Genomic DNA, 13,682 nt, shown 5'->3' with positions numbered 1-13,682 from the left:
CTCTTCAGTGTAATTTCCAAAAGAAATCTTCAATAAAATGAGATTTATTCTCATCCCATAATTTGTCTGCAGCAGAAGGACATCCAAACACACATATGTATGCAAAAAGTTGCCGTAGTTGTTTGGGCATATTAAGGATGATTGCATCAGCAATCTTTTCTTTCCAGATAGTGTCGTCAAGTAATAATCCTCTGAGTTTAGCAGCTTCACGAAATGTATCATAAGTTACACCTCCTACAGTTCGCAGATCATCAACACTTATCGCACCTTTTACATGCAGAAGCAAAAGTCTAAGGTAATATTGTTCTGGTTCTCTAAAGCTCACAATGAACAGCCTACCTAATACTTTATTTCCACCCTTTAGGTGTTTTGTCCACAAAGAATTATTAAACACAGAATGCTGTGGAATCTCCCAATATTAATAACTACGTGCATCAGAATCTTCTCTATTTAATAAGAACCAAGCCATCAAAGTTGAGTTATGCATTTTAGGCCTATCTAAAACTTCAGCAAAATCATCAGTATGAAAATACAAATTTTGTTCATTTGGAAAATGAATAGCTAATCTTGTGATCGCATGAGATTGGTCATGCATTCGCATTGCAAAAAGTCTCCAAACAGCCTCAGGAGCGCTCACATACCTGGAGTCAATGAAGTCCTGTATTTCATCATGATTGATAATTTTTTTTTCAGAAATTTGAATATTTGCACAATCGTGCCCTTTAGAGATGTATTTAAATAAACATTTGACACTTTTAATTGCTGCACAGACTTCAACGTTTATATGACAGTTATATTTAAGGCACAAATATGGGTTATAAGGGACAATCCAAATGTTATCGACAACTTTATTTCCAATAGACATGGTGCTACCAGATCTTCGTTTGTATTTGGGATATCTAACAATATTTCCAACGGTCACATTTTGAAATTCTTTTGGATATCCCTTTGAACATTTTTCATTTTCCATACATGGACTATTTGGATTTTGTATTCCACATAGTCCATGTGCCATATTTGATTTTACAATTTGAAAAAGTCGAGGATACTGGTCTTCATTTGGAATTTCTGCCTTAACTGTACAATCAATGTCATCTTCTGTTCGTAATTTGGATTCACTTTCTAATATAAATAATACGTGAGCATGAGGCAGTCCACGTTTCTGAAATTCAGTGACATGAATCTTAGCTATTACTTTGCCAAATAAATGGAATTTACATATATCATTTAAAAGAGCATTCAGCTTAATATTAAAAACTCTGGCTACCAAGTCAGGTCTGTTTTCAAGTTTTTGCCAGCACTGTAAATTGTTTGTAATATCTGCCCTTCTGGGGTTGCATGTCATGGTTATGAATAAATCAGGCTTGCCATACTTTGTTACAATTGCCATAGCATCCTGATATTGCTGCTGCATATTTCTGGGACTACCCTTAAAAGATGATGGAAGTATTATCATTTTACCAATCGGCACATTGTCATTTTCAGATCTAGATGTGAGATAATCCATCAAACTACTATATTTTTCAACTCTCAACTTAGATTGGTTTGCTTTAATGATATTTATCCGATTGGCCTCCATTTTTTAATATGAAGCCACAATAAACTGTTGAGTTAATTTTCCTGCATTTAAAATATGATTGAATGTGTCCTTCACAGAGAGATAAAATCCATAATACTGCATTTGTGTGACTGGTGTCCTTACATTTCATCTAGTATTATTGTTGATTACACTCTTGTCTCTGAGTCTTAATGCAATATCCGTTCCCCAGCCTTTTTCACCATGTGGAAAAAGAATAGGATATGTCATTGCATTTAATGTAGGAAACAGAATACTGATTTGTTTCATTTTAGTGGCATTCGGATTATTGGGATCTGGTTTACAATGTATGAGCAAGTCCCTTTCAAAAGGAGGTTCTCCATCTTCGTTTCTGAATATGACAGCAACCTCGGTTACATGGGCAGAGTTATATATCCACCTGGGTCACTGCTACTATCATATTTAATCATCACTGTTACTTCTGTGGGAGCAATACCTTTTGCTGCTGCTTCAGATTGGGCTTCCTTTTCTACCTCATGTAGCATCTTCTACGATTTTGTTAATTCATTTATTTCATGCATGAGGTTGTTAATGTTGATCATGAGTCTTTCTGAGCAGCTCTGGTTTTCTGGCATTGCTAATCTTTTACTGGTCGCTTCAGCTGTATCCAAAATATAGAGTTGAGCAAACTTCCAAGAAACACCATCTGAAGGATGTAAAGTTCCAGTACGGTGATAAACTTGTCTGTGTATTCTAAAACAGTATGGCCCATATCCTGATGGTGATGCAATATTTGCACCCATGGAAGCAAAAGCAAAAGAACTATTTATGGAACGAATATTTTCCATGCAATTTTTACTGTCAGAATCTTCATTTGTCATTAATCTTTTTAAATATGCCAGGTATTCTGGAAAATGTATATCATTTGGACAGACTTTACCTTTGCTACAACATCAAGTAAATTTCCCATCAGATGGCTTTTTCATCAGAGTCAAAATTCACTTCTAACAGTCATTCCACCACAACTATGTTTGAGAATTTCATCCTCATGTACTCCATTTTCGCTGAGAGGCAGTTCCTACCCTTATTGGTAGGACTTGTTGATGACTGTTCTCTAGACATATTCTGTCTTTGCCACCACCTTCTTTCAACTTCAAAGGCACGTTGGTCTTTAGACATTTTCTGTGGATGACACCGGCTTTTTTCTGCTCCAGAGAGACGTTTTTCCAACAGATGCTCTTCAGAAACATTCTGTCTCAGGCGCCGCCTTCTTTCAAGATCAGATGCATGTTACTCTTCAGACATTTTCTGTCGATAATGGTGGCATCTTTTGGCTGCAAAGCTATGTTGTATCAACAGTTGTTCTTTAGACATAGTCCCACCTCCCTGCTGTCAGGGTCTGGGATGCAGGTGAATGAGAGTCCTGGCTGACAGGCCACTGAGACCTGTCTGACCAATGACTTATTCTGGCTGATTCTTTGGGGGTGGGATTTCATCCTCCCTGCTGTCAGTCTCCATGGAGGCGATGAGGAAGCATTTTACCCACAGTAAAGCTTCTTTAAAAACTACAGTCAATCTCTTAAACTCTGCCACTGCTTTACCAACGAAGTTTATGCAATTCTATCTAATAAAAGAGTAATATGCAAATTAACCATAACTCTGCGACAAAGATGGCGGCACCCACAGCCAATAAGGAGGGAATATGCAAATTCACACAACAAAGATGACCGCCCCAGCAGCCCAGGAAGCCAAACCATCCTGCCCACTCTCCAGCTGGCTCTGTGGCTCCAGTTGGTGTGGTCATCTTTGTTGTGTGAATTTGCATATTCCCTCCTTATTGTCTGTGGGTGCCGCCATCTTTGTCGCAGAGTTATGGTTAATTTGCATATTACTCTTTTATTAGATAGGATTGCATAAACTTGGTTGGTAAATCAGTGGCAGAGTTTAAGAGCTTGACTCTAGTTTTTAAAAAAGCTTTACTGTGGGTAAAATGCTATCAAACAGCGTCACATACTACATAGGAATGGTTTATGAAAGGAAGAGTCAATCAATGTGGCAAACTTCATTGTTATCCTATTTTAAGAATTGTCACAGCCACTCCAACCTTCAGCAACCACCACCTTGATGAGTCTGCAGCCATCAACATGGAGCAAGATCCACTACCAAAAAAAGATAATTCACTGAAAGATCAGATGACATAATTTTTAACAATAAAGTATTTTTAATTACTTTTAGAAATAAAGTATTTTTAATTTCGTATACATTATTTTTTAAGACATAATACTATTACACACTTAATAAATTACATCAGAGTGTAAACATAACTTTCCTATGCATTGGGAAACCAAAAATATTGTGTGACACCCTTTATTGTGATATTTGCTTTATTGCAGTGTTCTAGAACTGAACCTACAATATCTCTGAGGTATGCCTATATAGAGAATGCTAAAAGGTCCAAGGAAAGTCCATGTTAAAGTGTTTTTTTTAAATCTCTAACAATAATGAAATTGATAACATTGTTACTATGTACTAGCCACTAGGCTGAGAACTTTTTAGGTATCATTTCATTGAAACTTTAAAACAACACAATGAGGTAGTAGCTAACATTTAATGAACACTCAACTAAATGTGTTATTTTTACAATATTTTATTTAATCCTCAAAACAAATGCATAATAATACTATGATTACTCTCATTATAATAATGAGAAAAATGGAAGGATTCTGTAAGTTAACAAAGATCTTTATAGTAGCTTTTAATTGCTGCATAACAAATCACTACAACCTAGTGGCTTATACCAACACCATTAATTAGCTCATAGTTCTGTAAGTCAGAAGTGTGAGCACCACATGACAGGGTTCACTGATGAGGGTCTTACAAGGCTAAAATCGAGGTGTTAGTCAGACTGAATGCTTGTCTGTAAGTTCCAGGGGAGAATCTGTTTCCAAGCTTATTCAATTTGTTGTCAGAGTTCAATTATTTTTATAGTAGGACCAAGGTCCTGTTTGTGTGCTGGTTCTCAGTTGGGGGCTGCTCAGCTTCTAGGGACTATTCATAGTCCATGCCACTTGCCTGGACACTGAATTTTCAAAACTAAAATCTCTTGTCAAATCATTCTTAAACTTCAAACTTCTTTCACCAGGAAAAGCCTGTCCCTTTCTAGGATCACCTCATTAGGAGAGATCCACTGAAGACATTCTTCCTTTCTTAAAATCAAGTGTGTCCTATAGCATATAGCATAATCTAATCACAATAGTAATATTTCCTCAGATTCATAGTCTTGAGGATTTTACAGACTCTGTATACCATGGGAAGCAATCTCGTGGGACATTTTAGAATTCTGCCTACCACAATCTCATAATCAGTGGGAATTCCACAGATATTTCAAATTAAAGTCTCAATTGTCAAAGCCCTAGCTTTTCCATTTCTTAGTTGGATATGGGAATGGTCTAGGAATCTACAGGTTTTCTAGAGTTTTCTCAAAGGGTAAATGAAGAGATGGCATTTTTTTTATTGAGATATAATTGACATGTAACATTATTAGTTACTGTTAATAACACAATAACCTGATATATGTCTATATTGTAAAATGATCAACAAAATACAGGATGGGGCAAATTAGGTTTACAGTTACATGTGAAACAGTTTATTTTTGTATTATTATTTATTAATTATTGTGTTATTTTCCATATGAGCAAATGTAAACCTACTTTGCCCAAACCTGTATGTCTAGTTGACATCCTTCACCACATATAACTACAGTTTTTTTCTTATGATAAGAACTTTTAGCAACTTTCAAATACAATGTTCTTAGCAACTTTCAAATACAATGTTCTTAACTATAGTGACCATGCTGTACATTACATTCCCATGACTTATTTATTTTATAACAATTCTGTTTATTTCTCTTCATCTCTATCATTATTCCTTTAATCAAAGTTATTATCACCTCCTGATAGATAATGTTAATATAAGTAACTATTGCTATTTCAGCCTCCTGTGGCCCTTTCGATACATAATGCTACCTTAAAGAGTTTCCATAAATTAACAAGGCTTGTATGGCCTAATCCCTGCTTATTGTTGTTTCAGGTTTATTTCTCACATTTGTCTCTTCCACTAATCTTTTAAGCATCAGTCATACAGAACTTCTTTCAGTTCCCTGATCATGTACTATGATTTCTTGCTACACTCTTCTGGCCTGCAAAGTTTCTGTTGAGAAATCAGCTGACAGTCGTATGGGCATTCCCTTGTAGGTAACTAACTGCTTTCTCTTGCTACTTTTAAGATTCTCTCTTTGTTTTAGCCCTTGACATTTTAATTATGATGTGTCTTGGTGTGGGCCTCTTTGGGTTCCTCTTGTTTGAGACTCTCTGTGCTTCCTGGACTTGTAAGTCTATTTCTTTCACCAGGTAGGGGAAGTTTTCTGTCATTATTTCCCACTGGCTCAGCCTTCCCCATCACCTGAGCTGGGCACTCTAGATGCACCCCTGTGTGGGCTGTGTGCACAGTTTTGTAGTTGACCCTTGATTGCTATTGGCATCTCTGGGAGGAGTTGCCTCCAAGCCTTCTCATGTACTGTTTCCTCTTTCTAGAAAACTCTCCTCATTATTCATCGCCATTCATCAGGCTAATCCTCATGTAGATTTCAGATCTCTCCTTATATATTAACTAGAGGCCTGGTGCATGAATTCATGCACATTGAAAGGAAATTAATTAGAAGATATATTTTAGAGGCTGGGGAGGGACTGTGGGAGGTTGGCTCCAGGGCATGTCCCGCCCATCTTGCCCAGTCTTGATGGGTGCTGATCAGGGCCATCTCACCCAGTCCCCATTGAGGTCAATCAGGGAGGGACCACGGGAGGTCTCCAGGGCAAGTCTGGCCCACCTGGGCCAGTCCAAATCGGCCAGACCCCAGCAGCAGGCTAACCTACTGGTCATAGCATCTGCCCCCTGGTGGTCAGTGCAAGTCATAGTGACTGGTTGAGCAGTTGGGTTGACTGATTGGTTGGACACTTAGCACATTAGGATTTTTTATATAGAGAGATTTTCTATGGAAATTTTCTGTAATTCCCCTAAGTCATATGGAGGTCCTAGCCCATGTAATTCTATTATACCTTACAATTCCCCTGCACAAATACATATGTTATCTGCCTCTCCTATAAATAATAAACTGAATATACCTATATTTTTTCATTCTTCTCCAGTGCCAGGAACAATGCATGGCATATAGATACATGTTGAAATATGAATGAATGACTATATACATTAAAAATTCATTTGGAAAACATTAAGGAAAAAAGTGTCTTTATTTTTTTCACCTTGTCTCTCCTTCTGGCCTATCACCTCTACACAGCCCAATATTGTCTTATGGTTTTTCATGGATCATATTCCCCTCTACCTCTGTGCCTTTCCATATCCCAGACCTCCTCTCTAGAATTCCCCACATGCCCTCTTCTCATAGATTATTCTTTGTAGCCTTCAACTATTTCAGAAACTGATTTTTTTAATTTTAATTCACTGACATGTCGTCCTCTGGACTCCCAACTCCTGTGGGAGCGTTTCTCTATTATACTACTTTTCACTCCAGCACTAGTAGGATTTTTCTCCTTAGGCCTAAGGAAATATTTTGGTATATCTTTTTACCAAACATTTAGAAGATTAACTGGAAAATATTAAGAACCAATTACTGCTTATTGAGTGAAAGAGGGAAAGAACAATCATAGTTATTCATATGCTGCTTCAATGGCATGATGAAAATAGATAAATTTGGCCATGTACCTAAATTCCTGAAAGTCAATTCTCAGGAAGGATTAAATCAAATAAAAATTACATATTAGTATCTTTTAAATTCCATGTTCATTAAATAGAATTTTGTTGAACCATCCATTCACAGTCAATAAAAATAACTATCATTTAGAAATGAGTGGTAAATCACAACCCCTGAGAAATCTTACCTGATTTGAATAAATCAAATAGCTTTGCTAACTTCATTCCCTAAATAGAAATTCTGCTGCCAACTATATTCACATTAGATTAAATGAAAGGCTGAAGGCTTTGTTTATTCAACTACACACATGTTCCTCTGCATGAATTTGATTTGGAAATTGTTTTATAGCCAATTTTTGTTTTGGAAATAATTTAGTTTATTCTGGTTTAATTTTTAAATAGTTAAATATTTCAATTTTTTTTCATAAAATACTTTAACAACTATATTTGAATGCCCTAAAACAAAAAGACATAAATAAAAAAATACATGGAATAAGATGTTTACACTCTTAATATAAAAATAAGGAGGTTTAACAATTCAGATAATAGTTATGACATAAATTCTTAGAGGAATAAAAGAGAACCAAGGTTGTGATTATTTTAAGTCTAGATTTTACTTAATGTAGAATAGCATTTGTTAATTACTCTTTTGTTATCATTAATTTATCTAAAGAGCTATGTCATGTTTTAAAATTATTACAAAATCCAGTTTTATGCTTATTATGTTCCAAAATAGAGAAAATAAAAACATCATGTTAAGTGCTTGTGATACCTTTATGCATAACTTTGAGAATCATTAAGTAGCTGTCACTCCCTCTTCCCCAGTATCAATTACTCTACTCTGGATTTACTTACTCCACTCTGTATAATGAGCCCCCAGAGCACGGTTCATTGCAGGAGAAAGCACACATTCTTCACTATGGTCAGTGGGATGTAGTTAATTTGAAATCACTTAAACTATTATATCTGTCAAGTGTAGTTGTTTTATTTTCAAATCACATCAGTGTTTTAGTGTGCGTGTCGATTACTGGGTCAAACTGGGAGATTAATTCAGGAGCATTCTGTTGCAATGCTCTTCATCACTGTCATTACATGCAATCCACTATTGGAAGTTAATAACTGCCCATTAAAATTGACTGCCAAAGATATCACACTTAATATAAACAATAAGAAACTTTTGCTAAATTAGAGATTATTGTTTATAGTTTCTATAGTATGGAGACATTCAGTTATGGAAAATATGAACTTGAAAGCAAAAAGAGACTGAAAGACACCTTGGGAATCTAAGAGAACTGGTAATAGCCTAATGGGGCTTTTAAATTTATTTTACCCTGTTTTCTTTATTATAACCAGGATTTCATATATATGATATGGAGAGAGAATAGCAATGTATTTATAGATTTATAGGCATAATTATTTAAAGTTAAATATTGCATTGGAATGAACAGTCTAGGTTAGACTTGGGAAAAGGAAAAATAAGGATTCTGAAACACTAACTTAGTCTATCCCATTAATAAATAGCCAGAAAATTATAAAAAGTAAAAGAATTAAAATGAGCATTTGGGAGATATATTATCACAATAGAATACTTACTGCATTAGTAAATAGTATTTTTACCATATGTAAGCATAATTTCATCATTTTATTATACTGCAATACTGAACATTTGAAAATCCCCCACTTTCTTGGAAGTTTTATAAATAAGGTAAAGCCTGATTAACAATATCTCAGTTTCAAAGATACAAGATTAAAAAAAAAAACACAGATCAGACACAAAAGAAATTTATTTTCTCAAAAAGGAAGAACTATATACTCTGGAAACAGTGCTTTGAAGGTACACCTCTTCTCATGGAAGTTGTAGAACAGCAGGAAATACAGCATCACCTTTATTTACCAGCATCCAGAAAAGAGTAACCTTCATATAATTGCGCAAAAGTAGAAGCCACCTGGGAGTGGAGGGGAACACAACAAAAACAAAGGGAAAAAAAGTACAGCCAAAGAAGACTCAGAAATCCTATCTAATAAAAGAGTAATATGCAAATTTACTGCATATCTGCTACACCCACAAGCCACGCCCACCAGCCAATCAAGAACAAGTATGCAAATTAACCCAACCAAGTTGGCTGTGGCCACAGAGAGCAGGAGGGACGCTTGGGTTTCCCTGGCAATGAAGGAAGCCAAGCTTCCCACACACCTTGGCCAGCCCAGGCCTCCACTAAGGCTACAAAGTTTCAATTATAGAAGATAAATAAATCCCAACAGAAATGGCTGTGGCCATGGAGCGAGCAGGAGGCTTGGCTCTGCTCAAGGCTACAAAGTTTCAATTATAGAAGATAAATAAATCCCAGGTACCAGGGCCTCCGCTTGGGTTGCCAGGGGGCGTGGTCAGTCTGCAAAACACCACAAGCCCCTTGCCCAGGCCGCCCCACACCCCAATGGAACCCCCACCCTGATCTGGGACACCCTTCAGGGCAAACCAGCTGGCCCTCACCTGTGCATCAGGCCTCTATCCTATCTAATAAAAGAGTAATATGCAAATTGACCATCACTCCAACACACAATATGGCTGCCCCCATGTGATCAAAGATGGCTGCCCCCATGTGGACACACGGCGGCCGCCACAAGATGGCCAGCAGGGGAGGGCAGTTGGGAGGGACCAGGTCTGCAGGGGAGAGCAGTTGGGTGGGGACTAGGCCTGCAGGGGAGGGCAGTTAGGGGTGACCAGGCCTCCAGGGGAGGGCAGTTAGGGGCAAACAGGCTGGCAGGGGAGTGGTTAGGGAGTGATCAGGCTGGCAGGCAGAAGTGGTTAAGGACAATCAGGAAGGCAGGAAGGTGAGCAGTTGGGAGCCAGCAGTCCTGGATTGTGAGAGGGATGTCCGACTGCCTGTTTAGGCCCGATCCTACCAGGATCGGGCCTAAACAGGCAGTCGGACATCCCTCGAGGGGTCCCAGATTGGAGAGAGTGTAGGCTGGGCTGAGGGACACCCCCCCATGCACGAATTTCGTGCACCAGGCCTCTAGTGTATATATAAAAGCACACAGGTGTTGGCACCAAGGAGGAGAACAGCACCTCTGGCCTCAGGGGGAGGATAGGGCTCTTTCCCAACCTACATAAAACCTTCTGACCATGGCAGAAACATAAAAAGCTGTTGCTTTGAAACACTACATAATGGGGCATGCAAGATGAGAGCAAAGAAGTGTTGCTAGTAGAAGGTAGAAAGTAGTAAGATCTTTGCTCTCTGGGGAATGTGGGTCAATACTTATTTCAGAAATATTTTGCTTCTGGTCTATTATTTTTTATCTTTATATTACATGTAACTTAAAAGTCATATATTTCTAATTTAGTAAGCCATAAACTGTGGAGCAACAAAATTGAGATTTTAAAATAAAATTTATAAACAACAACAATAACAAAACCCTTGCCCTAGCCGATTTGGCTCAGTGGATAGAGCATTGGCCTATAGACTGAAGGGTCCTGAGTTCAATGCCTTCCAAGGGTACATATCTCAATTCCAGGCTCCTGGCCCTGGTTGGGGGCACATGGAAGGCAACCAATTGATGTGTCTCTCTCACATCCGTCTCTCTCTCTCTCTCTCTCTTGAGACCTCCTCCCTTCCACTCTCTAAAAATCAATGGAAAAAATAACCTCAGGTGAGATTTAAAAGACAAACAAACAAAAACAAAACTCTTTACTTTCTCATTAAGTTCTTAAAGTGTTCTACTTGTGTGTTCTATGTGGGATATATTGTTTTTAATACCCTGGATTATTCTGGAAACAGTGCTTTTCTTAGTTAAAAGTTTAAAGGGGCAACTGTAATTTTGCTTTCTTGAATGACTTTGTGGTCATTTTGACACTGAAGATTATGTTCTAGTGGAAGAGAAACAGGTTCAAGAATAAACATCTTTCAGACTATCTTGACTCTAGTTAATGATTGAGTTTCTGGGTGAAGTGAAAAATACCTTATTTTTCAAGTCAACACAGTTCTATTGAGAGCCTGTAACATGATTTTCTATTCACATTGTTTCTGTGGAAACTAATTTAATAGGAAGAAAATTGGTATAACATTACTAAACTTGTCATAGTCAAGTTTTAAAAACACAGCATTAAACTGTTAAAAACCTTTTTTTGTTTGATAGTTTTATTGTGCTGATATGCATATGATCATGGGACGCATTTTGTAGAACCACAAAGCATACTACAGGGTATTATGCATATACATCTAGTAGTATCGCTGAATATGAAGGAAGGAAGGAAGGAAGGAAGGAAGGAAGGAAGGAAGGAAGGAAAGAAAGAAAGAAAGAAAGAAAGAAAGAAAGAAAGAAAAAAAGAAAGAAAGAAAGAAAGAAGGAAGGAAGGAAGGAAGGAAGGAAGGAAGGAAGGAAGGCAGGCTTGAGGGATGTACCACCCATGAGAAAGCCATCCACATCAAGCTGTCTAGCCAGCTCCTTGCAGATTGCCCCAATCACAGAACCTCCATAAATGATGTGGGTGCTCTGAGCCATTGCATCAAAGACATTGGACTTAAGCCATTCTCAGAGCTTGTCATGTACTTCCTGGGCCTGTTGGGGTGTTGCAGTCTTGCCTGTACCAATGGCCCACACAGGATCATAGGCCAGAAAAAACTTGTTCCAGTCTTTCACTTTACCTGTGATGACCTTGGTTTGTTCAAAATCGACCTTCTCAGTGATGCCATCTTACCTCTCATCTAGCTTCTCCCCAATGCAGGTGATCACTCCAAGTCCCTTGGCCAGGGAATGGGCCACTTTCTGCCCAATCAACTCATCTAACTCACCAAAGACATACTTTCTCACTGAGTGCCCCAGGACTACCCATGTGGCTCCAGTCTTTGATCATGCCAGGGCTGATCTCTCCAGTGAAGGCCCCATTAGTCACTTTGTAGCAGATCTTGGCAGCCACAGCAATCTTGGAATATATCTAGCTTTTGCCTGGCAAAGTCAATGTAGGTGGTGGTGGGTGCAAACACCACCTCTGTGTCAGCTGACACCTTGACTGCCTTCAGAGTGATGATGAATTCCCCCGGAGTCGACTTCTGCCCATTCATCTTCCAGTTTCTCCCGATGAAAAACTTCCTGGAGGGCGCCATGACACCTAGGTCGACAGACTGAAGGTCAGGATCACCCGTATATGATAACTATTTAACAAGAATATTTGTCATATTAGATGCTCTAACTGAAAGTATATCAGTACATGAAATAAGATAATTAAATACAAAATAATATGGAAGAAAAATAATTTATCTAACAACTCAAGGCCATCCCTCCTTCAAAATTCAAATAAGGCCGAAACCAGTTTGGCTCAGTGGATAGAGAGTCGTCCTGCGGACTGAAAGGTCCCAGGTTCGATTCTGGTCAAGAGCATGTACCTTGGTTGCCGGCACATCCCCAGTAGAGGGTGTGCAGGAGGCAGCTGGTCGATCTTTCTCTCTCATCGATGTTTCTAGCTCTCTATCCCTCTCCCTTCCTCTCTGTGAAAAATCAATAAAAATATTTAAAAAATTTCAAATGAGTACTTACCATATTTTTGTACTTTGTAAAACATATTAACTTATATTACTTAAATTTACTTATATATTTACTGTAATATATTGCAATTGTTTACCATTTAATTTTTTTTTTTTTAAAAATCAAAGAACCTCATTGGTAGGAGGAATCTTAGTGATAATTGACTATGACTTTCCAGCCAGTGCTGGAATAGTCTCTGACATACTTCTTACTCGTTGACTTATTTACCTCATTGTACTATATGTTTTTCTTATTTCTATCTTTTTGAGCATTATAATCTTCATTCCTATTTCTTTTCTAGCTTTATCAAATGCAATTAATGAATGTTGTTCACTGACAAGTAAATGAATTAGTCTTCCATAATATTAACTGTTTTGGTCTTCATTTGTTTTTTTTTGTTTTTTTGTCCATGATCAACATGAATAGACATTAATTTTTAAGTGCTTTATTTATTTATTTTTACCAATTTATTTATTTTTTACTAGAGGCCCAGTGCATGACATTTGTGCACTGGCAGCGGGGGTGGAGGGGGGAATCTCAGCCTGGCCTGTGCCCTCTTACAGTCTAGGACCCCTCAGGGGTTGTCCAACTGCCAGCTTTGGATGTCCTGTGGGAGCACACTGACCACCAGGGGGAAGCTCCTGTGTTGAGTGTCTTCCCTCTGGTGGTCAATGCGCGTCATAGAGACCAGTCATCTGCCGTTTGGTCAATTTGCATATTAGCCTTTAATTATATAGGATTAAATTTTATTGGGATGATATTAGTCAACATGAACATATAATTTCATGTGTGGATTACTAAATTACAAAATCTGTATATAGAATCATGTACTCACCACCCAAAATGAAATCTTCTC

At 37.9% G+C, this 13,682-nt stretch overlaps 1 pseudogene; it reads right to left on the bottom strand.

Moving 5' to 3' along the window:
• Positions 1-11,686: 11,686 nt before the first annotated feature.
• Positions 11,687-12,438, bottom strand: LOC103303826 (triosephosphate isomerase-like; annotated as a pseudogene).
• Between the last annotated feature and the right edge of the window lie 1,244 nt (positions 12,439-13,682).

The sequence above is a fragment of the Eptesicus fuscus genome, chromosome 3, assembly GCF_027574615.1.
Source record: "Eptesicus fuscus isolate TK198812 chromosome 3, DD_ASM_mEF_20220401, whole genome shotgun sequence".
Classification (NCBI taxonomy): Eukaryota; Metazoa; Chordata; class Mammalia; order Chiroptera; family Vespertilionidae; genus Eptesicus; species Eptesicus fuscus.
This window is presented reverse-complemented; position numbering and strand designations above follow the sequence as displayed.